This window comes from Mugil cephalus, chromosome 4, assembly GCF_022458985.1.
Source record: "Mugil cephalus isolate CIBA_MC_2020 chromosome 4, CIBA_Mcephalus_1.1, whole genome shotgun sequence".
NCBI classification, from domain to species: Eukaryota; Metazoa; Chordata; class Actinopteri; order Mugiliformes; family Mugilidae; genus Mugil; species Mugil cephalus.
The window spans coordinates 27,106,174-27,127,370 of NC_061773.1; the positions used below are offsets into that span (position 1 = coordinate 27,106,174).

Here is a 21,197-nt window from a genome sequence, read left to right on the forward strand (position 1 = left end):
AGAAAAAATAGAAACACGAGTGCAAATGAAATGCTAACAACACCGAGCCCACACCAGTTGCTATTGATTCAAACTGATAACGTGCACAAATTATATATCCTGAGAAACCAGCAGAAAATAATCAGTCGCCAACATTCCAGTGCTGTTTGCCTTCCTTTGTTGGTCGTGTTTGTGGCGTGTGTACCTACCCTCGGCTGCTACAAACATGAAAGTCACCATTTCAGCTCAGAGCACGGGAGAAGGCACCTTACGGTTCATCTTCCTGCAGCCGACTATTGTCACCGTTAGACACATCCCTCACATTTCCATGTGCCGCTTAACTAACACTACACCCCCTGATGATAACAAACGGACAATGGATGGGGCTGTCTGTGAGTGAATGGTTTATTTGCAAGACAAAAACTTTTCATATTACTGACAGGAGACGGCCTTCTTGGCCCCCCCTGCTGGTGAGCGCACTTTATCTGTACCTGATCTGGCCTGACTCAACTCCCCTGGGGAGGGGCTGCTCTGCATGCACACAGCTTTTCCCGACTGAGCACTCAACCCAGGCAAAGAGAAAAAAAAAAATGCAAGAAATAAAAAAAAAAAAAAAAAAAAAGGAAAAAGAAGGAAACAAAATCTTATTTTTATGGTAAACGGAGAAGTGACTGTGGGGCAATATTTCAGGTAAATTTGAATAAAAGCATTAAAGCATATCCAAATATGAGAGGAGGAAAAAAAAAAAAAAAAAAAAAAAAAGCTCCAACTCCCACTGCTCTTTTTTGCCGTTTACAATTTGGCAGTCAAAACTGTGGCCAGGCATTTGTGCAAGTGTATATCTAAAGCAGACAGAACACAGATAAAAAACACACCGGCACTACTTGCCCAGTTGCAGCATTAATTATAAGTTAAACGCCCTTGTTGAAAACACGAGTCAACACGCAGCTCGCTCTGAACTCGACTGCGGGTTGAACAATCATCCAAAACGGACCATTCCCACACAACTACCCTATTATTGTGATTCATTACACTTCAATTAACATATCATCAATGGAATCGTAAATCAATGGCGAGTGGTGACAAATGACAGATATTTTCAGTTTCAAACTACTAAACATCATTAATTCCCATCACCTGAAAGAGCCCCGGGAGCTAAATGAGTTTACCCAATGCATAACATCCATTTAGATAAATGTTTCATCATTTTAATGATGGAAAATTTGTATCAGAGAGAAAAAGGCAACAACGGGATCCTGATAGCAGCTGTACGCCTTTTTTCCTTGTAATATAATGCCCGTCTTGTAATACCTAAACAGATAATTGTCTCCATTTCAAACAGCACAAAGCTGTAATATTGCCATTTAGAACAGTGGGGGTGCAGAGATCGTAGGGTGAGGATAAACAAGCACATGCTGCTTCACCCGGTTGGGAAAACCGAGCCCATCACACACTCCCACATTGAGATTTTAGGGAACAGAACAACTCCTGGTTGAGATAATTACCCACCTAGGAGGGTTATGTGCATGCTCAGTGAGAGGCCTCAGCTAAGAATATGAATCAAAATGCTCCAATTTCAAAAGAGCTAAGGAGCATTTTGCAAGGTTTTGTTGTAAAGTCTAGAGACTAGATTGCAGGTCTACCGTGTTAGAGGGAAAAACACGACAACAAATGGTTTTTGACAAAAAGAAACATGACTCTGGTATACAATACATAACCAGATAATCCAAATAAATATTCCCACTCTGAATGCAAATACCACAAGCTCCATTGTAGTTGTGGGAGAAAAGGAGCAAACACCCTATTTTCAGAGGGAACGGACAATCAGAATGTTTTTTTTTTCTGGTATGGTAATGAACGGCTGTGGTTGCAACAAAAACTCATTTCATTCTGTCCATAAGCCCGTGAAGTGGACTTCCCTGTTCGAGAAGGGGGTCGAAGGCTTGACAATGTGCTCTCTAGTCCCAGGTATGTTATCGGCGCCTTTGGCTTTGTTGTAAGATTGCATGTTCCAAATATGAATTAATACCCCTCCACTGAAACGCACCCGGTCCCAACAAAAGGCCCCACATTCAGCGTGGACAGCTCTTCAGCTGCTCTAATGGACGGGCTCTCCTCTCTCTTCACACCGCGCTCACACACACACACACGCACACACACACACACACACACACAAAAAAAGATGAGGGTCCATGAATATTTACCACTAAGTAAAGTTATTCCATTAATTACTCCAAGCACGCCTAATACTGTATCTGTGGCTACTTCTGTGGCGGCTCGTTAATGAAGCTTCACACGTCATTACCATATTAATTAATGCTCAACTCAATGGCTGTCAATAGGAGGCTGCAAAAGGATTGTGTCGCGGTTCTTTACCGGCCCGTCCTGGATGTTTGGACCACTTAGCGTCAGCACGTGAATAAATCTATACCCTCTATTTATCATGTCGGAGGCAAACGGCGCGTTTGAATAATAATAATAATAAAAAAATGAAAAAAAGCTGTGATACTCGTTGAAAGCTCCTCTAAGCTGGTGGATCTGTATTGTATTGTGTCAATAAAAAGAGGGCGTAGGAGAGTTGTGTAGAGAACCAGCGATATCAATATACAGGGTCACTGGTGTTTGTTTTAAGGGTGTGTGCGGGTGATTTTCCAAGTCACTGTCTCGGCTCCGAAGCACAGGAAAACCTAAAGCATGACTCACTTCTTAATAAATGCAGCTGCTTACTGTATGATCTGATCTGCTGAAAGGGCTGACTGCACACTATTTTTTTCCCCTTTCTCCCTCCTTTCTTCTGGGCTTTTATTAAGAAGGACTGATTAAAATGAAAAACATGGCTAAGTCTCGTAAAAAATCTAAAAAGTCAGCGCCGCTTCGAGAAAAAGTGAAAAAACAAGCATTGTGTTTTTATTTCTTTTTGATGTGATTGGCAGGATCCTGGCATTACATTGTAACACCCACAGACTGTAAACAACAGCACTTTCTGACACGCAAACAGACTCAAAACGCACCAATTAAACCCAACTTCAATCCAGCCAGCGCTTATTCTGGCTGCTTCTTTTTTTTTTTTTTTTGTGTGTAAGCTTAAAAGGCAACAGTGCAGTCTGGTGAATGTCAGGCCTGTCTGATCCCCCCCAGATTCTTTGGACCTGCCCTCACGTTTTTTTGCTGAGCTAGGAACAAAAGTACGCAGAGCTTTGCTGCCTTAACGCCAAAGGAAGAACAATTTCACTCCTCACCCAAAACAATCTTTTCTTTACACCTTTACAGTGAGTTAAACAGGATTCAGAGTAAAACACAGGATCTGTGCCACCGTTTAGGAGCTGTACTCCATCGATAGGTGAAGCAAAGCATCAGAGAAGTCCCACACTCAGCACCAGAAATGAGATCAGCCAAAAAGGTCAACCAGTACGACACACACACGGGCTACTAGCATGCAGTGAGCATTATGCAATCTTATTTTTCTAACCAACCCATCGCCGTCCGGGTCAAGCAGCACTGTCGATTCTACCTGGCAGTATCAGGTTTCCACTCCAGCCCGGGTCCCAGCCTCTCTCCAACCACAGATCCTGTGCACTATTAATATCAATAAGCTGCAGATTCCATTTCCCCCGACAAAGACAAAGGGAGAACAAGATGCGATGAGCGAGGGGAGGAACTAATGCCCTCACGCATCACCATGGGGTTAACACTTACTCTTGCCTCCAACCCTGCTGCACTGAAGAAGAAAAAAAAAAAAAAAACCGCTCCGTATTGTATATGCACAAACCGTTTCACACATACACACCATATGCAGTCCACCTTTCACAAACACACACACCTACAGAGCGCATATTTTCCAATCATCTATGAATTTTTAACCAAGAGAACACATTCCTCCATTAATTAGGTTGCACTAAAGTACGTATCTCTATTTCTCTCTGGTAAATGCATTTTTTGTTTAGTTGTGAACCCAAATAAACAACTACGACTGCACCTAAAACGTATCTGTATTAACAATTAATGTATTAAATGATCACAATAAATGTTAATAAGTGTCAGATTAACCCAAAATGAGGCAAACAAGCTCCAAGTATCTTACAGGCTATTGACATATGGAAGTATTTAACAATAATGGTGTGTAAAAAAAAACTGAATACTAATATGTAGATATATATTAGGTGATTAAATGTGTAAATGTTTTCATCGGGAGTGCAGGTTTGACATGAAAGAAATGGCTCAAAGTAAAACAGAGATGTGTTGATGCTTGAAATAGTGATTGAAGTTGTGAGTTTGTGGATTGACTCAAACTCACGCGCGTTAAGACGTTGCACATGTTCAATAAAACAGGCTAAGTATCTGGCCAGTTTTCAAGGCTAACTCTGCTAGTGCGCTAAATGTGACAGACAACAATGAAAATGATCCAATGTTTGATCTGAGAACGCAACAGTTCCTGCCTGCAAATAGACCCTTTGTGTGTTAGTAAACATTATGTTTTATAGTGGGCGAGGCGCTAGCTAACAATAGCTAGCAGTCTGTGCTGGCTTGTTTTCGACAATGGCCGACCCGTACGCCGCAACGCAATAGATCTGACAGGATTAGCTACTGTGCGACGGTACATTTACACCTAAAGAGAAAATAAGGGCATATAAATCCTTCGCTGTTTACAACTACGCGGTTAATGGTCATGAACACAACTTAAGTTGCAAAGATTTAACAGATGAGTTTTGCATAGCTGGATAAGTAAATGAATTACTCCACTATGAAAGTAACCAGTTACCAGGGGAAGTAAATATTGTGTTAGTTTGTTTTTTGTGTGTGTGTGTGTGTGTGTGAGAAAGAACCAAGTCAGATGACAGCTTCAATTAGTTGCTTCACTTCACACTTCATAACGCACTAGTGACGTGGGGATTTGAGCAAGACGAGAAAGACAAAAACTCTAATCTATCTGCTTCTTATGAGGTGGAGGACAGAAAAGAATCATGTTGCAGCTTGTGTGTCGCTGTTTCATGTAAATGTAAAAAAAATAACGGCTGAAGTTTAGCACTAGCGGCGCACACGTAATTCTCCAGATTAAAGTTTGGAAACTTTCTTCGCCTCTGTATGAAGTTCTAGTTTAGGCGTCGGCCTGATGTCAGATTTTATCATACGTTGTTGCTGTAAATGTAGTTTTGTAAAAAAGTTTTTTTACTCTGTGCTAATTTTGCTAACGAAACTTCTGGTTTAATTTCATTCATTCATGGCTTGATGATGACTATACTATGTTTTGATTGGCTGAGGCCAAATAGTGGGTGTGGCTTCCCTTAACATAGTTCTGGCCAATCACAGGTGAGCAGTGTCATGACAGCAGCTTCCTGATTGGTTCATTAATCTTCTTTTCTGTTTTTTTCTCTCCTTGAGGACAAGAGCGTGTAATATCGTATTCCACCACTCTTTGGGTACGTAACATTTAGAGGGCGCTGTTCTAAACATCGTACAATGCTCAATAATCAGAAGAGAAATAAGAAGAGGTGACAGTGAGACAAAAGAAGAGGAATTGCTAAAAGCAGCGTATAAATGGAGGTCGTGGCTTTAACAATTTCCTTACTGTAAAGGTCTGAGATCACTAGTTTGAAAAAGTGACTAAGGATTCTTAGAATAAAATACTTTTGCATTTCCTACATCGAGTTATCCGTCGTTTCTAGACGTGTCATGAGTCATGGTCAACATTATCATTTGAATGTCAAGGAATTTAAATTTGTGTAACCACAAGCTAGCAAGTTCCATCCAAGATGCTCCTCTTATTCACCAGACAGCTCCAAAGTAAGACAATCTCCTAAAACCCAAGGTGAGTTCTTCAAAATGTTGTTACGTTCATCCAGCTGTGCTTTGTCAGACAAGACGGATAAAACAAGAAGCTGATAGTTCATGCACTATTAATCCACATGATCATCTAAATACTCGACCAACGCTAGAACTCGATGCTGTCTCCTCCCCCATGCACAAAGACTGTCAGTCATTTACAGGACACGCCCACAAACGCACCCACATGGGCACAAACACACAGAAGAGGAGGAGTATAAAAAAAAAAAAAAATGAAGATGCATGTAAAGATAATGACTCACCGATTAAACAGTTCAAGAGATTTCCGTCATGTTCATGAAGCTGTGTGTTGATGCACAGTGTCTGAAGCGGAGGAGAAAGCTGCCAGCGATTGTGAGTGTAGCAGGTATGAAGCAGTTGAAGTAGCGTACGCTAGTCAAGTCTGTTTGCATGTGACCGAGAGAACCAGAGCCCGGGCGGCACAGCTGAGAGGGACTAGAGGTATGTGGTCAAAACACAACAAAAGCCGGTGGCTTGCTCTAGATTAAATATGCAGGAAGAGGCCCCTTTTGCATAAACACAAACACTCAGCAAATGAAGAACTGGCACAGAGCAGATGCCTGCTGAGAGCCCTACCTGTCCTGGCCTCTTTTAATTAGACAAGAGCAGGCAGAACAAATGAACATCAACGCGGTCACAAAACGCAGAACAAAAGGAAGGAGAGGAGAAAAAAAAGAAAAAAGAAAGACAGAAAGAAAGAAAAAGTACTTCCTCAACCCTCAAAAATGTCCTTAATGAGAAGAGCAGAAGATTTCAGAGAAGCTGGGGGAAAAAAACGAGATGTGCCACTCTGTAATAGTCACAAATAAGATATTTTCTCCGTACGTATTTTCCACTTTCAGGGCGTTTCTTCTATTCATACATGTTATTTAAATGTCTGTGTATTTATATGTGCCTTCAAGCCGAGGGTCTCTGCAAAACTTTGCTGTTCTCCTAATGAAAATAAAGACTTTTTTTGTAACAAACAGTTCTAATTCAATGAAACTAAATCAAATTTGACCAAATGTCACCAGAGCATGAAGACTTCAACGGGAAACTGCTGCTTAATTACAACCTAAAACACTAATTACATTTTTTTTTAATATCATAAATTTTAATTAATTTAAGTAGGTCACTTTTTTGGTTTTTATTAAATGATCCTCTTTATATATATATAAAAAAAAAAGAAAAGAAAAGAAAAAGAAAAAGTACACCTAGTGATGCTTTAAGCCGTCTTTACTTTACACGTGCTTCTGTGGCGGAGAGGCTGAAATTTAACCAGTAGGAAAAACTGATTTATATCAGCATCCAGCAACGTCCCAACAAGAATTTGTCACCACGTTCCTTCCTTCCTTCCCTCCCTCCCTCCCTCCTCTTATTCACTCCATTTATCTGCCTCGGTTGATTCTTTGGAGAGGAATGAGTCAATGAGTGGCAGGCGCGGTGGGAAACTCCAGAGACAGAAGTCCAAAGAGAAGCATCAGATGCTGAGTGACACATGCTGATGTCGAGATGTAATTTTCATGTGAAAACCCTCTCGAATGGATCTGGGGGAAACGGAGAAAGGTTGGGATTTGGGGGGGGGGGTGAGGCTGGGGATGAGGTGACACTAGCCGACAGAAGACAGAAGACGGAAGGGGGGTTGGAGAAATTGAGGGGTGAGAGAGTAAGATGGAGAGCAGAAATGAGACCTCTGGAAAATAAACAGGGTGTAGTGTTTCAAAGGCGAGGGGGACACAGGCATTCCATTGTTGAAGCCAATTATCAGTGGAAAATAATAACAACAGATGGATCCAGAGCGGCCAACTTGTGCCGGAGCACCCTGGTGCTGGAGAACAGATGATGAAATGTGAGAGTGCTGTTGGTGTGGTGTGTGTGTGTGTGTGTGTGTGTGTGTGTGTGTGACTGCCCCAGAGTCCCTCACACACACACACACACACACACACACACACACACAACAACACACACATCTCCACACACCAGATGTGAGCTTCCACAAGGACGGCTTAATATGTGCACTCTGGCCACCGCTTTTGTGCAGCATTGCAGACAATGGCTTGGTCAACACCTCCATGTGTTTCAAAGGGGAGGGGAGGCGGGGTGGGGTGGGGGGGGTATATATATGATACATGTGGCTCCCGTGTTGCCGTGTGATAAATTCAAATCAATGCGTTCCCTTTTATGTTCAACAAAGCGGGGTCATCCCATGCCAAACACATGCCTGTTGCTGTAAGCAGAGCTCTTTAACAGCTCCGCAAGATGCAAACGCTCCGAACCCAGATACACATTTCAGTCTCGGGGTTTTTCTTTTTATTCAAATTAGCACATAGCCCCCCCCCGCACCCCCCCGCCCCTGACGACCTGTTGTGATGTTCTCGTTAGATGTTTTCCGGCATGCCGATCACAGGCGGTGCAGATGCAACAGTGCGGCGGAGACAGACCTCACTACTGACTCTGTGGCTTCATTCAGATCATCCCTCACAGATCCCTCATATCAGCCACGGACTGACAGCCAGGGGAGGGGGCAGGGTGTGGGGGGGGGGCTGCAACCTTAAAACAAAACCAATTCTCTGTGTGCCCTGTCAAGGGTGGGAGATGTCTGCAGATAGCAGTACAAAAGAACTGCCCTTCCTTTTTCACAAGAAAAGACAAGTTTTCGTTTCATTAACTCCAGACTAAAGCGTAATTATCTCCCTATAGACCTTAATCACCAACAGAAGGATAATAGAACAAAAAGCAGTTTCTTCTTCAGTCGTTAAAGTTTTTTTTTTTAATGTTGTTGTTCTTTTTTCATCCCTTCTTTGCACTTTAAACGAGTCCATCAAACATTGCATTAAAAAAAAAAAAAAAAGTCGTATTTTTTTTTTAAATATCGCTCAAATCCATCAGGCTGTTTGACCTGCTGACCGACCGTAGGGCCACGGGTGACTTGATTCTTGGTTTGAAAATAAAATGGGCCTCAACGCTAAAACCCCACTTTGTAATTGTATATAATCTAAATGACTAACATTGCTTGAAGGTGCTTGTGATATTACACCCCGAATGATGAATCCCTAGAGGACGGCGCAGAAGGATTTCTACAGGAGAAAAGAATGGAAAACTTTGCCTAGATTTAATTAGCTTATGAGAAATAATTGCCATTAGCAAATCCCGTCAAATGGGGTTGAGGCATTTTGCTGGAGAAAAAAAAAAAAAAAAAAAGTCATATTTTTGGACGATGAGGAGACAAAGGGTTTTCAAACAGGAACTGGCGGGCCATCAGCCGTTTAGTGCACTGACACTGAGGTCGAGTTAATTAGACTATTGTCATTTTAATCAGGACAGCTCGGCGGCCATCACTTCCTGAAAGAGCCAGTGGACTTTAAACAGCTATGGGATTTTTGTGCGTGAGTGTGTGTGTGTGTGTGAATGTGTGTGTGTGTTGGGCCTGAGGTGTCATCCAGCTATGGGTTGTGGAGTATGGTCTGGTTCTCTCACATGCTTAGAACATTAATGAGCTGGAGACACACCACGGAAACAAAGGAGCCTGGAGGATCACCAGGGGAAACTACTCGCCCCTGCTCTACTCATGTCTCAGTTCATTTGAAAATAATTTAAATATCAAATATTTGAAATAATTTGCTTCTCCCTGGCTATCAGATTTTGAATAGGGAGTCTTTCATGTCTTGGTTATTATGTTCTTCACCGGCATTAGCATTTAAAACATAATTAATGTACCCATATTTTCAAGGTGCTTACCATTATGTTAGAATAATGGTTTATTTTTTTCTGATTTCCATATTTTATAAATACAATGGGAAGATCCTAATAACAAACTAAAGAATGGCAAATGATATATCAAATCTTTGCTGAATATCATTAATCTAAAGAGAGTTTTAATCAAAACTGACAAAAGACTAGACTCAACCTGCTCCGGGCTTGCATGATGAAATTCACTTTGTGCCATTTCTTGAGAGATGAATGATAAAAATAAGGTACAGAATGGGTAAAGGCAGCACCAGCGCTATTTAAATTTAGCCACCGGACCTCGGGGAAAGAGTTGGGGAGGTAGGGAGGGAGGGGGGAGGAAGCGGAGGAGTCGAACGCTGGAGCTGTTGGTGGAGCTCTGCCAATCATCAGAGGTGAAGAGGGGACCAGCTCAATATTAACACCAAAACATCTTTGTAAGTTTTCCCCGCGGCCGTAGCTCGGGTCACCCGTGGACAAGGTGACGACGGCGACCCGGAGACAAATGCTGGCGACCCCCCTCCCCTCGTGACACGGCAGCCGGCCGCGGGGCAGGACTAGCCAATGACTTTAGCCAAGCTTCTGAGCACAAAGTGGACCACAGCAATATTTCATATTCGCCCACCACGAGGGAACGGCTTTAAAAAGAGACCCGGGCACATTTGACTCCACGCCACCATCACCACCACTACCACCACCACCACGTCTGTTTATGATTATATTAATGGGTCCGTAAGTTCATCGTTTTTTAACATCGGCCATTAATATTTCACGGGGAGTTAATATTAATCTGATCAGAAATTATCTTTCTTCAATAATTCAATACACAAATTAATAATTCAATAAAAGGAACGTTCTGCATAGTTGGAAAAAAAAAACTAGAGATTTTCAGAAACTAAATGGGAAGAAATGAAACCAAAAAAATAACAGGACTAACTTGGCGAAATACAGCAACATGGACAAGCCTTCTTGTTTGGGTTTAAATCGGGTTAGTAACTCAGCCTTAAAGGCCCAGGGAGCTCAGGCTGCTGTACACACACTTGTGTACATTCAAGAGATAAAGAGGACATGCAAATAGTGAAGCCCGTGAGCCATTAAAGGTCCCGCGCTGCACACGTACGTCCATACGAGATCTGCACAGATTAGACGGTGAAAGAAAGACCTCATCTTTATTTGACGGGGTCTGTGTCCCCTCTCTAACAAACCCACTTTTACGCTTTAAAGCACATTTAGGATGTATGCACAGTACAGTACAGTACCGGGCAAAAGTTTTTGACCAATTTTGTTGCAGAAGTTCCCAGAAATGTGCGGCACTTGTAGGATGCTTTGCTTTCACTCTTCGATTAAAGTCTAGAGACCGGGCCATGGTCCACTCCATCTAGTTTTTATCCTGAGGTACTTCTGGTAGAGCTTGGACTAAAGTTTTGGGTCGTTATCTTGCTGTAGGATGAAGCTCTGACCAACTACACCAGAGAATAGAAAGACTTATTCCATATTTGACTTCCTAAATCAGTCTTATATGCATAAACCAATGCAGGATTGAAAATCTGGCCAATTTCCATGCGCAGTTTAATGACAGATGGAAAGAGATATTTCACAGAGATGCACAGTCAAGACTGATAAACTATTAATCACACTGTTGGACAATGACACCAGCTAAATTTAAACACAAAATGGAAAAAAGGCATCAAGTAGCAGCAGCCTCCCTCGTTCTTTAAATTATTCATCAGACCAAGCCGTTATTACACCACGTATAGAATTAGTTACAGATTTAACTTAATTACAGTTTAGTGATGATGCTGGATACAGCTGGAGATCCTCCATTATGTTTAACAGTATCACACCGATCAGCCACAACATTATGACCACTGACAGGTGAAGTGAATGACATTTAAACCGTCTTGTGATAATTCAGGGAAACCTCTGGACCTGGTATTCATTCATGTGGATGTCACCTAGATACGTAACGCCCACCTAGACCAGACCAGGCACCCCCACCCTGTAGCAGTGGTAGCAGACAGACACAGACACGCACACAAAAACGCTTTAGGAACAACTCAAACAAAACATGAAAAACAGCACAAGGCGTTGACCTGGCCTTCAAACTCACTAGATCCCAAACTGACAAACAAATCATTTCCGTTCAGAGATTAAACGCGTTTCTTCTCAGTGTTTTTTTTCTTCTTTCTGATTTATGTGCTAGCTGACGGTTAACTGCCACTTGCACCAGAACGTGTGCTACAAACCCAGCATTCACCTTTAAAGATTATGACATTGTGGCGTTGTGGGTAACACATTGTGGGTGTGAGCTCATCAGGTGTTGTGTGAAGTAGATCTCCTTTAAGTGAGTGCCACACGCCCATATATTAAACACTGTTGTGCACTGTGGCCTTGCTTGGTTTGTCTAGACCGTATTATTTTCCACGTCCCTGTCACTCATGCTTTGTATAAATTGTGATATAAGTGGAAGCCGAGCAGTAAGAGAGTTTACCTGTGGCTGCAGGTGCAGGATTATTTAAATATATTATCTTCCTTAAAACGAGCAGTTGCTCCACTGTCCCATTCATCAGCACCTTTTTTTTTTTTCTTTTTTTTTTTACAGTAGTGACCAAATTATGAGCATCTTCCAATTTCAAATAAATGTGAAATTTGTTTTGCATGAAAAACTTTAAACTGGAGTTATTTAAATGAGTCAGGATTCAGTTTGGTGGAGGAAGTAAACACATATATACAATATCTGTTTCATGTTAAAAATGACCTACACAAGTTGTCAGCGGTATCAGATGTAATTTTCATACGACAGACAGACAAAGGCTTTGTTTGTGCTCCGTATCGTTCGCTCAGTGTTTCTATCTTTCCCTCCCTCCCTCCCTCCCTCTCTCTTCCTTATATCGCCGCTCCAACTTACAGCAGCAAAACAGCGTTGTATGCAAATAGCAAATGCCATAATGCACTATATTGTTTGGTGTTAACATTTGAATATTGAAATGGTGCGTTTTAGATCTAGATACTCCTATTTCAATTTCCATACACTGTAAACGCAGACAGTTAAGTTTGCCCACATGGCCGGCTGAATGCTCCGTGAGGATATTTGCATCTTTTAAACACAACATTGGTCCAACACACCATCATTTCCATGATTATGTTCTCCCTGAATACGTACTTGTTAACAAAGCAAGTTACCTATGTTTAATAAACGACTCCTGCATGCGGCCTGTGTCAGAGCCACGGAGCTGGATGTATGAATCACCCACGTACATGCCACTTAACCAAATTGGCAAAGCTGATAAGCCTTATTTACATAGCAGTGTTGCTGGGCGTGATTACTATCAGTAAAACTTCCCCCCACGCTTTAATGGAAAGTTGGGATATAACTTAGTGTGGCTTACAGCTGCCCTCGGGAAAATAGCTCAATTACACCCGTGGATATAAACACTCATGTGGCTGTGATAGTGGTAAACAGATGTGGGGTGACAGTCTGTAGTGCGCGCTCAGTCAAGCAGCTGTTGCTGCACCTTCATTCATTCACTTGTTCCGATGATGGATTCCTGTTCCTCTCCCCGCCGCTCTAATATGAAGCTGCGCTATTTGCTTATAGGGCAGGACCAATAGACAGATTAAGCTTCAGAGAATATCATTTACATATTTCCTGTGTTACACTAACAAGTGCCGCACTTTTATTGCCGCCATCAAACGCAACAATTGCGTGGCATGAAGAGGACATCATGGATGAACTAAGAGCAACTTCAGGCTCCTGTCTCCATGCAGGCCTCTGTTCTGCACCAACTTCTGTCCTGACTGCAAAAAAAAAGACAACATAAGAGCATTCAGAATGATGTCATATGGTGTTATTTTGTCTCGGCACACTGCGCGTTTGTACTCTCACAGTGTATTGAAAAGGACATCCCCTTTGGCTGTTGTCTCATCGGGAGCCTACCTGTCACGCGGCTGATATGACGCTCTTTGAGTGCAATGTGTACATGTGATCAGAGCTGCAGCAAGCGGCGTGGATGACAAAGTGACTGGGAGTGTCAAAGCCGCCTGCAAACAGGCCTGTCCTCTTCCAGACAGGAAGCTGGGAGCAGCAGAGGCGCTGCCTTGTCTCATCTGCCAGCAGCGCTCGCCGTCTCCCCGCCTCGTCACAGCAACCATGTCTGATGGTGTGCACAACTCCGCGCTGGACGGCTGTTTTGATTTCAGCCCGTGTGACACATCTGTTGCTTGTCACGTTGTGTTGTGCCTGTCTGCGCGCCGAGCCGAGCTCAACCGGGGCAAACGTGCTCCTCGTCCCTCGGTTCATGTTTACAAACAGGGGCTGTGCTCACAAACAGACGAGGTCTGTCTGCGGCGTGACGAAGGTCGGGCGGCCTCACCAGACACCGTGTGCACCTCCGCACCTGGTGCCACGAGCCATCACTCCTAACAGCCCGCTGCAAACGCTCGGCTGTAAAACGTGAGCACTCTCCCAATAAAACCCCGCACGAAATCTTAAGTGAAACTAACCGCAGGCTTGATTTTATATAAATACATAAGCATAAATGCACGGAACATCCCCATCATCGTACACTATGCAACAACTAATTGAGACGATTTGCCACAGTTGTAAATCAAATCTGCATCAAAGGCGCATTCTTCACAATGTGCCTTTTATGGCCTTTTAAAGCACTTTGCAAGAGCATTTCACAAAACTATCAAAATCAAGACTTCCACTGTCAGCTTAAATACACCAGCGATGACCACGGCTAATTGGATCCATCCAATCCATCCATCTATGAAGTACACACGCTATATCAGCAAAAACCCAATGACATTGTTTCACTCACTGTAAGGCAGGGCCAGCACTAAAGAACCGAAAGGTATTTATTAATGGGACGGTACAGCAGCTTAGAAGGGTGCATTCGCAATTCATTTAAAAGTCGCCCAACGTAATATCCAACTGTGCAGAATGCTGATGTGGCCATAAACTACAACACAGGATGTGAAACTAGTTTTTATTATTGATTCACTTGTGAAGAGCTTTAAATATTTGTAGTAGCACGGTTTCATTCAACGCATAACTCAAAAATAACTGCTAAAGAGAAAAAGTGTGGCTTGTCTACACGGGCAATTTGCATGAGTATCAAACCCCAGCCTGTTATGTAAATGCAATCCCTCTTAAGAGGGTGGGGAAAAAAATTTGAGATGGCTCATTTACATTGTCAAACGACACAACACTCATACTTTCCATTTACTATCAAACTGTTTTTTTGCAGACACGCTAACCTGGAAGCGTTGGGTTCGCGTAGCTCCTCACCACTGAGCAATAGCAATAGTAACAATGCTGCGGCAAAAACAAAGTGAACCCGGGTTGAACGTGATCGAGCACCGTGACTGCCGCTTTGACCGGCTTTCGTCAGACCACAAGACAACACGTAGTAGCGCTGGCACGGCAGGGAGGCACAGCGCCGCTATGGGGCTTTAATATATTCAAAGAGGGATCATTTACTTAAGGCTTGCATCCAAGGATCAGTCTGGCCTTCATTAGCCTCAATCTGACACGGATGTGAACAACATGTTGGCTTGCCACATGAACACTGCCCCTCCTCCTCCTGAACACCAAACACTCGACTCCCCTCCCTTCTCTGAGACCTGCGCGGCAAATTCCTCTGGAAATATCACAGGTTGTTAGCATTCCACAGAGAATTTTACATGGGTGTACACTCAGGCCTTAATTAGAGACTCTATTTGATCATTCAGCAGCTGGGCTTTATTAAAAATACGGGTTCACATCGCCTTACAGTCACCCCCGGCTCAGCGTGGAAAAGCTCACAGAGGCGGAGGAGTGTATGAAAGGGGGATCTGAATATTCATTATGTGATACGTATAGAGCGCGTGCATGGGAAATCTACACCTGTGGAGCAAAATTCACCTTTTTACGGATGAAATTACACCCCCATTGTGTCCTCATGACGACGGAGATGGACGAATGCTGCTCAGTGGTTTTTAATTTAAAGACTAATGAGAGGGTGTAATGTCCAATAAAAGCATAAACGCTGCAAAATGCCTTCGTGTTTCGTTAAGTAATATGCATATTGAAAAAATAAAAACACCCCGTCACAACCTTTTCCGCTGAAAGCCTCAACCTAAATGTCGAGCCGAAGCGAAGAGCGAAGAGATGCACACTATAGCTGACCAAGGTCGACAGGGACTATAAAACAAACACCAGGTTTAAGGTGAAGTCTTCCCTGCGTGAAGGTTAGCCCCGTTTCATGTTTACACTACACTGCAGGCTTTGAAATTGTTTTGCAGTGTGGAGTCTGCCCAGGGTCATTGTTTGTTTTTGACGTGTTTATACACCACACAAGGAGTAATGACTTCTAGGATAGTCTGGGGGATGCAGACATGATCCAGCACACTATCTGCAATTTTCTTTACTTTTCAGGTTCACAGTTAAGATTCGCCGGTCACCGTTCGCCAGGGTTCACGCTGACGCTCGCATTTGGCATTCAAAGTGACGTCAATATAAAAGCGTACCAGGAAACCAGGAAATCGGTTACTATGCAAAACAAAACTTATCATCTTGCGGCATTCAAACTCATTGCGACTTCCATATAATGCATAATCCTTTGAGAAGAGGTTAAAAAAAAACAAAAAAAAAAACTGTTTGCTCAAAAGCTGGACCGTGAGGGAGGGTTGTTAACCCCGACGCACACGTGAAGCACTCACTTTGATCTGCGCCTCCGCAGGATGTCACCGCCGGAGTCTCCTGGCTGGACAGGCACGCTGCAGATAAGGAGGAGGAGAGAAGAAAAATGAGAAGAATTAGAAGAAGAGAGGGGGTAGAAGGAAAGTTGCGGGGTGGGGGTGGTAGAATGGAAAATACGAAAAACAATGGAAATTATTTCAAATGCGAAAGTGACAAAAGCAAAACCATTGTTCCACAATCGCTTATTATTCAACAATAGCCGTAGCTGCTGTCACCTCAGCCCGTCACTGCTTAGCTCGTGACTGTAATGTGAGTTAACTCTGGAAGCAATAGTGTAGGGACACAAAACAGGTCACTTTCAAATTAATATTCATTACGGCAGAATTAAATAGGCTTCCCAGTGCCCCCCTTTAAATGTCTTGCGGATACATATTTAGCATCTCAAACAAGAACTCCCTTGATTAAACAAATAATGACACGTGGTTCCAAAAACTGTAACTGAGTCCAAATTAATTTGAGCATTGCTCTAATTGCATTTAAGCACTGCTCCTCCCTAACCTTAGATCAAGGATTTTTAATTACTGGCTTCTGAAGACTGAATCCCCACAGTGTTGACGGAAAAATAAAAATAGGCTACGCATTACGGCACACTCTAAATGTTTTTATTCACTTCAAATGAAGCCCCGTAAAGTCTCAGGCTCTCTCAGCTGACTCGTTCATGGGATCCAACTGCACTCCACCTCTCACAGCTGAGCTCTGTCATTCAGTCCCACTGCCCCGTGCCCCCTCGCCTTAACTCCTTCCCTCCGTTTGCAAACACACAGGGAAGAAACGCCAAAATGTGTTTCCTGAAAGGGAGGAGAGGTGGAAAAAGCCCATCCTGCCCCGAGAATCACCGCCGCCCCGCCAGAGCCGCCGCCACTGGCCTTTCTGCAGAGGCAGCAAAAGTTCCCCGAGAGGGGAGCGTCTGCCAACTCAAACAGGGCTCGATCTCCTCTCTGTGGGCCGCCAGCCGCCCATGTGGGCCTGCGCTGGGCTTCCTGAGGGCTCGCTGCAGCTGGAGGACTTTGAATAAAGGTAACAGCAATGTCACAGCTACTGTAAACTTGCTCGGCTGCTCCTGTCAGCAGGACGTTCCCAATCAAAGCAGAAACAACCCCACCTAAAACACAACGCATTGTTTTTTTTTCCACCGGCCCCAAGTCCAAACTTCCCACGAATCACAAAGAGAGCACACAGGCGAGAGGGCAACCACTGTTCCCTGATCTTGCCAAACAAAATGCCAAGAGACCGGGAGTGACATTCAGCTTTGGGGTTTAAAAATACGAGCAATTTGAAAATGATTAGAGTCTTATTTTCTTGTTGAGCGCCTGACACAGGAGAGGAAACCAGAACAATCAAGCCAACTGACTTTTTTTTTCTGCTGAATTTAGAAACACTAATTAGTTTTGCTCTCGTAAAGCCAACCTGAAAACGACCAATTAGAAAGTGAAAATGAGACGTGCAGAGGAAACAAGAGCTTGTCATTTCCACAGTTTAAGTCCCATATGCACAACTTTTCTGTGATGACTTTCACACAAACTCAAGATGATTGGCGTGCCGCTAGCAGACTTTGGTGTCGCATGAACTCACTGATCAAATAGCCCCTTATCGCAGTTAGGAGGAAACTATTACAGATCTATACGACCACATCAAACGCAGACTGTGCGTGGCACCAGGCCGGGGAGAGGATACAGCCCATCAGACTGACCACAACACGGGTGGTTTCAGCTACAGACCGAGCAGGGGCACAGCGTCACCCCTTACATGTTGCTCCTTTCTGTCAATTTCCTCTTTTAATGCTTTTTGTTCTATTCTACATCAGTAAAAATTTCACCTGCTGAGTGACGTTGGTGCATGTCGAGCCCCGTCTTCACAAGTGAACGCAAAACTTGTGGAAATTATCTGCAGGAATTTCATCGTTATTCCCCGAGCAAACAGTGGCAAGTGTTTCATCACTGTCGGGCTGAAGACGGATGGGCTGTCAGCGCCTGCCCCCCGTCCACGATGCAGCTCCTGGGCTGGGGGAAGTGGCTAAAAAAGGCCAGGGCAACGCTTTTCAGGCCTGCGCCTTTTACTGGGAGTAATTCTCAGAAGCCAGATCCCTGCCAACGTCCTTGCAGCCAATGGCAGAGAGGCCAGTAAGTTCACATTAACTGCAGAGTGTAACTGCGCTGAACATCTGCTCATGAATGAGAGCGCTGCCCACTAACTCAGCGAGTTGAAGCCCACTGATGAAAAATTCAACGTTCTCCTCGCTGGCACGCTTGTTTTGCACTATTCTCCTGAGCCCCCAGAATTATATTAAGAGAATTTCAACACGGCCTGGTGTATCTGAGAGAACAGCTGGCGCTGAAAAGGGATCTGCCGCTCAGCGAGAGCTGAGGGACTTCACACGGGATCTGCCTTCTCCTGCACCATTTGTCCTTGAAGGAAAAAAAATATATAAATATATATATATATATATCAGTGTTAAGCACCCAGGTAATAATCAGAAAGCAGAGGCTACATTTAGCTGATTACACCGGCCCATGTGTGCTGCAGCGGACACAGCATAACAAATGAAGACGTGAATCGATATGGACTCCTGGAAGGAGAAGACAGAGGGGCAATTGTGACAGTAAGTAGCTCCCCCAGGAGACCCATTCGGTCCACCTCCCCTTTGTTTGGCTTGTTTAGTTCATTAGATTGTTAACTAGAAAGAATCTGCTCCCAACCCTACAATATGGAATCAGTCTAATCAGAAACAGAAGCAGTCTGTTCAGGGGGCCGACTACATCAAAGACTTTAGAAAGTATGAAGGTAGCCCCCCACCCCCCCCTCCGCCCTGACCTTCAGTCGCTGCAATTATGTCCCTCACAACTTTATGATATTACTGGAGAGAGAAACTTAGCAAAATGTGTTATTATCGGCCAAACAACTGATAAAATAAATACATACTATCAGTGAAACTCCATTGTACACACACACACACACACACACACACACACACACACACACACACACACACAGATGTGAAGTGAAAAAGTCTTTACCCAGAAGATGATGAAATAGTTTCTCCTTTTAAAAAATGTCAAGTTTAAGGAAGTGATGACTGCTAGCAAACACTAAGAATAAAAGATTACCAAACTCAGTAATTTCACTTCTGTCTTTCTGGAAATACAGTTAACAGATTTTTTTATATGTCAGCAAAGGACACAAACTGAGTGACTGAAATGTTTATCTTATTGTTGATTTATTCCTGAGTTCCTGTTTCACAGCTGTACTGATAAAATTGGACTGTTTCCACACATGAAACATCTCCCTGTCTCACTCTGGAGGGTTTCTGTGGTAACAAGCGAGAAAGCGTTCAGGCTGTTGACCTTTCTTAAGACGCACTGGATACCGTAGAAGTTGTGGCAAGTAGCCCAAAAAAAAGGGGATCCGCGAATATGATATCGCGGCTGAAAACCGAGAGGATGTCTGGAGAGAGAAGCTCATTTAGCCGGTGACAAACGACAGCACTTTGTCTTCCTGACAAGATCCCTCCTTCATCAAATGTCCACCTTCACATGGAAATAGGAAATCACGCATTATCACACTGACAAACAATTACATCCATGTCATTAGCGGCAACCCTGGGCCTGGAACCATTAACAGAACACAATGTTGCACACCACGCTAACCATCAGAAGAAACACAGGATGTAGATGAAAATACACCGATAAATCAATCACGACACAAACAGCCCCGATGCTTGTGGTTCTGGAGATGCAGACGGTCGGGGGATAAAGGGGCGATAACAGGCTAAATAAATCACAAATTAATCTGGAAGCAATCAAAAAGTTGTGAATAAAGATGTATGCCTCGGCGCTGGCCTTATATTAAAAGTCAACACTTTAAAAAGAGTTTCTCTGTAAGTGACTTAATCAGATACAGAGCATTAGTATCTCTTTTAATACATCTCCCGGTGTCAGGCAGCAAATGAAAAAAGCTAGCCTCTGTAAATATGACTGCTTACTTCTAACACAAACATTGTTGACACCTAATGCAATTTCAGCGGGACATCCGACTGAAAGCACACCGGGGTAATATAATGCTCTTAATGAGAATTCCTTCCAGCTTGAGACCTCGGCGAGATAGCCATAATGCATGGCTTCTCTTTTTAATAAAATAATTGTTACAGTTATTAAAGATGAATCTCATCACAGTCGAGATGACAAAATAATTCATTACCAAAACCAAGGCTTTAAATAGCTGCAAATTATGAAGCCCAACCCCCTCCTCTGCCGCCACCACACCATTGCCCCCCCCTCAACGCTTTGAAAATACACTTCCAGATAAATGGGTTCGTTATTTCATATAAATATTAGATATATTCTGCCCTTGGAAGAAAAGAAATATTGCAACTTGTCCATTAAAAAGTTTGCACGGACACATGACCTAAATGAGTAATAATTAAAATAAATTAACTGAAAATAAACAACCTTTGTTCTATATTGTTACATTACAGACGTTATTCTAGGTATAACTCACTGAAGTCTGGTCAATTTTTAGATTTGTTTTTGATAAACTAAAGCATAATTCAGTATATTACCTATAACTGTTATTCTTCATATTATCATAAATCTTTATATTTGCTCTCAGAGCAAGATTTTTGACAGAAATGTTACATGCAACACGTATAAAATACTTTTATTTTAATAAAAGTACATATTTAACACACTATATGGTGCAATACCTTATTACCTCACCTTTTATAATCTTAATGGCTGTTCAAGCTCATTGTATATATCTGCTTCTGGCCTTTACTCATTTCTCTGAATTATTTTATTGAAAGTCTAGTTTATGTTGTACAGTTTTTCTATTTTTTTAAGCTTTACTATTTATTTTATTTAATTGCTTTGTCTTGTACCAAAAAGAGAAAAAGTCCTTGTATGTGCAAACACACTAGGCCAATAAACCTGAT

General features: G+C 42.9%; 1 protein-coding gene across 9 annotated transcripts in view; it reads right to left on the bottom strand.

Annotated features, from left to right (window-relative positions):
* Positions 1–21,197, bottom strand: part of foxp1b (forkhead box P1b) — a 157,603-nt gene that overhangs the window by 104,475 nt on the left and 31,931 nt on the right. For 8 of the 9 annotated variants that reach the window (XM_047582820.1, XM_047582822.1, XM_047582825.1 and 5 more), the window contains one exon: positions 16,231–16,287. The gene's annotated coding sequence lies outside the window, so the exon portion shown is untranslated. Of the gene's footprint in view, positions 1–188; positions 471–16,230; positions 16,288–21,197 lie in introns of those variants that run through there. The other variant, XM_047582823.1, reaches the window with a different exon arrangement.